Below are 4445 nucleotides of genomic sequence, written 5' to 3'. Positions count from 1 at the left end.
TTATATGTGTTGGAGTATGGGTTGTAATTTGATGGCTTTCTCATTACACCTATGGCATTGGCTTGATCTGAGTATGAGTCATGGTCATGTGGCTCTGTTGATTTAGCAGTCGATAATGATGCTATTTGTCGAGAGAGACCTTCAATTATCGCTTTGACTTCTTTAATTTCTGAACTTGATTCGCCAATTTGAACCTCATTCACTCCTTTAATTCTTCTAGTAGTCCTGAGTGATCGACTCCGTTGTTGGGAATTATCCGCTTGTCGCTGGAAGAATTCCCAAATTTCTGATGCACTTTTTGACATTAGCTCTCCTCCACTCGTTGCCATTAGCCATTCTTGCACATTCGGCAATAATCCTTCCAAAAAGTATTGACATTGGTGCCATTTCTCGTACCCATGATGTGGACACTTCAAGAGTAGCCCATTGAAACGCTCCCATGTTTCGAAAAATTGCTCGTCCTCTCTCTGAGTAAACTCCGAGATTTCCCTGCGAATAGCGTTGGTTTTATGCACTGGGAAATATTTATTTAAAAATTTAGTTACCATTTGTTCCCATGATGAAATGCTATTAGCAGGCAATGTATTAAGCCATGAACGAGCTCTATCTTTTAAAGAAAATGGGAATAGTCTAAGTTTAACATCATCGTCTGAAAAATTTTCATATTTAAAAGTTTGACAAATGGCATGAAAATCATTCAGATGATTATATGGATCCTCATTTTCTAGGCCATAAAATGTAGGGAGACAATTTAACACACTATGTTTTAATTCAAAACTCCTAGCAGCTACATTTGGGTATCTTATGCATGACGTGCTCAAATTAGCTAAGGGACTAAAATAGTCCTTAAATGGCCTCTCCTGTGGTGCTTGTAAATCCATTTTATTTTTAACGTGTTTGTGTGTGCGAAGTGTTTTTTCTAATTCAAGGTCTATAGGTTCAAGATTAGGTAATAATGACCTACGACCATGCATAAAATAAAAATAAAGATGCAAACAAAACAAAAAATAAAGATGGGAACAAAACAAATAAAAATAAAGAAGAGTGAGAAATTACGATACTAACCTTATTGCGCTATTACAACCTTTCTATAAAAATACACAAAAATAAATACGTGAAAGAAATTAACTAAAAATTAAATTAATAACATAAACAAAAAAAAATTACAAAGAAAAATAAATGGAAAATTAAATTATAGAATTTTAAAGAAGAGAAAAAGAAAAGAAATACTAACCTTTAAATGTAGATTCACTTTTTTTTTCTTTTTTTAATAATAAAAAAAATACAAGAAAACAAATAAAATAAATTATTCACAAAAATTAATTCTATGAATTAAAATTACTTACCTCCCCGGCAACGGCGCCAAAAACTTGTTGTGCAAATTTTAATGTACTCGCAAGCGCACGAATCTATTATAGTATAGATCAATGGTGACGAGTGTCGATCCCACGAGGAGGTGGATTTTAATTGTGTAGAATTAATTTTTGTGAATGGGTGATTGGATTTGTGGTGGAAATGATTGGAATATGCTAAAACTTAAATTAAAATGGCGAGAATAAATTCTAAAATTGGTATTGAAATGGTGAGAATAAATTGAAGAGAATTCTATTGAAATGACGTACTTGGGTATCTGGATCCGTATCAACATACATCATGGGCTAAATAATCCGTATTAATGCCAATTAAATCATGAGGGGGGAATCCACACCTCATGAACCACGCTCTAATCAATATGGTGCTAAGGGCTTATCGTGTCAAATAATAATAACCTTGTACTAGAGGGCCGGTGTAACCAAGGCGGTACTAAACAAGATTAGTATTATTTGTCGACGAGAAGTCAAAACATCCACAAAAACTAGAGGGGAAGAGAAAATAAATTTACCAAATTAAGCCCATGACACATGTTGAGACTTCACCTTCAACCCAAGCTTGAAAGAAAATTAGCCACTCATAATTGAACTAGGGGCAAAATGGAAATTTATTAAAATACGAAGAAAATACAAGATGGAGAGGGAATTACAGAAAATGGATCCCAAAAATGGATTCAGAGATATCAAATTAGGGGGGGGAGGCCCCCTTTTTATAGATACATGGAGTAAATCATGGCCATCGGATTAAAAACAGTTTGGACGCTCAGGATTGCGCCACGTCATCAATCAACAGTCCACGGTTTGACCACGCGGATGAACAGTAACACGGTTTGACCCGACTTTGAACAGTAACGCGGTTTGACCCGGATGAACAGTAACGCGGTTTGGTTGAAACTAATCCTGTGTGATGCATGCACCGTACGCGAGATTTTTCGTCCACTGATATACTGCCACGTCACCATCAACAGTACATAAGAATTTTAGCCCAACAGGATCGTGACACCTCATCAGTCAATGCCACGTCATCAATCCGTCTATGTGAACAGTGCCGTGAACAGTAACGTATACAGTACTGTGTACGTGAATAGTACCGTACATGTGAATAGTGTCATTTTTCCTTTTATGGTCCTCCTAAGGTTTTCGACCGTCCTGAGTTCAAAAGTGATGTCCGTTTTGCCGTCTGATCTCTCCTTTATTGTGAAATGACTATAATGCCCCTAGAATACATAAATTACTTAATTAAAATAAAACACACGTAATTAAATCATAAGAATGTTAAATACATAAAAGTAAGGGTTGTTAGTAAGACTTGAAATGTAAAATGACGGTTTTCTCCTTTATAAATATGCATTTTCTAACACTCAACATTCACAACCCATAGAATTGACAAATTCGCAATACATTTTCCCAATCAATTCTTGCTGAAATTCTTGAAATTTTGAAATAGTGTACACATCTCGGACTTGCCTCTTCATTGCATAAGATGTTACACATGGCATTTGTTGGGAAAGACACCTGACATCTTCTTCAACTTCCTTCTGAACTTTATTATTCAACGCACAACTGTATTGCTCTACAAACTGCTTCAAAGTAGTCTTTGAGTTAACATAACCATCAAAAAATGCATTCATGCTTTCACTGCATTGAGTAGATGACATTCATGCCCAAAAAGTATTGTTTAGATAACAAGGTACCCAATGATGCCTCTCATTATATAAGCCTCGTAACCATTCGTTATCCCCCAAATCATATTCTATAATCATGTGGTGAAATATGAGTGTGCAACCCAAGAGGGGGGGTGAATTGGAATTTTAAAAATTATACTAGCAAATCCACACAACAAGCAATCTAATGTCTTAATAAAAATTGAAAGCAATAAATTCAATCAAAGCACAATAATTAAATAGCAAGGGAAGAGAAAGCAAACTCAAGGATTTTTACGTGGTTCGGCAATCCCCGCCTACGTCCACGCCTCCAAGCACACCGGGCTTGAGGATTTCACTATCCAAGCCTTTCCAAGACTTCAAACGTTTACAATTGACTTCAAGGTGTCAATGAACCTTTACAACAAGAGATTATCTCTCCAATCTCTTCACTCCAAGTGTTTCTCACACTTGTACTCTCACAATTTGATGAGAAATGAAAATTACAACAAAAACTCTCTTTAAGAGTGGATTTACAAATGATAGCTCAATGAAGATTTAATCTATGAAGATTTTCGAATTTGAAGCTCAATATAAGTTGTGTGCACTTGTTTATGCTTGCTTAAGTTACCAAAAATGAATTGATTTTGAGTTTATATAGTTTGAACTCAAAAACTAGCCGTTACTAGCCGTTATGCACATTTTTGGTCGTAACCGGCTTGCCGTTTAACCATATCCGGTAAGCCGCTTTCGTTCTGGTGCTTACTGCCCCGTATCCGGCTTGCCGTTTATCAGTATCCGGTAAGCCGCTTGCTACAGTAACTGCTACAGTAAAATATTTCCCAAAATTTACAGTTTGACCCCAAAACTTTATAAAACTATACTATAGCCCAAAAAGTTATGAAACTTTACAAATAAGTCCAATTTCAGAATTTCTAAATAATGCTTTGTTTATCCCAAAACTTTTTGAAATTATGATATTGTCAAAGATGCTATGACACTTTTCAAATAAGTTCTTTACCAAAATTTCAAGCAATACTTGTTTATTTCAAAGTTTTCAAAATTCTTTCAATTAAACCATAAACTTTGAAAAACAACCAATTTCATAAAATCATTTTTCCATTAAATATGAAACATTTATAATGTGAAAATAATGATTTATTTAAAAAGAATAAAAACAATCAATTTCATGAAATCATTTTTCCATTAAATATAAAACCTTTATAATGTAAAAATAATGATTTTATTTAAAAAGAATATTAAATAATTTAGGCTTAAAAGATTAATCATTCTTAATCTTGTTTGTTATCATCAAAATCAATATTATGGAAACATATATGTTAACATGTGGTGCCAAGTTTCCTCAAATTTCGCAGCACTCTGGGAATCATAAACAGCACAATGTAAGACATTACTTATGTTACAATATTCT

General features: G+C 34.3%; 1 non-coding gene across 1 annotated transcript; it reads left to right on the top strand.

Moving 5' to 3' along the window:
* Positions 1–393: 393 nt before the first annotated feature.
* LOC127899501 (small nucleolar RNA R71) lies at positions 394–497 on the top strand. The gene has a single exon (XR_008051378.1). It is a non-coding gene; the product is annotated as a small nucleolar RNA R71 (small nucleolar RNA).
* Positions 498–4445: the final 3948 nt, after the last annotated feature.

The sequence above is a fragment of the Citrus sinensis genome, chromosome 8 (genome assembly GCF_022201045.2).
Source record: "Citrus sinensis cultivar Valencia sweet orange chromosome 8, DVS_A1.0, whole genome shotgun sequence".
Classification (NCBI taxonomy): Eukaryota; Viridiplantae; Streptophyta; class Magnoliopsida; order Sapindales; family Rutaceae; genus Citrus; species Citrus sinensis.
The sequence above is the reverse complement of the archived record's forward strand: the minus strand, read 5'-3'. Positions and strand labels throughout refer to the sequence as shown.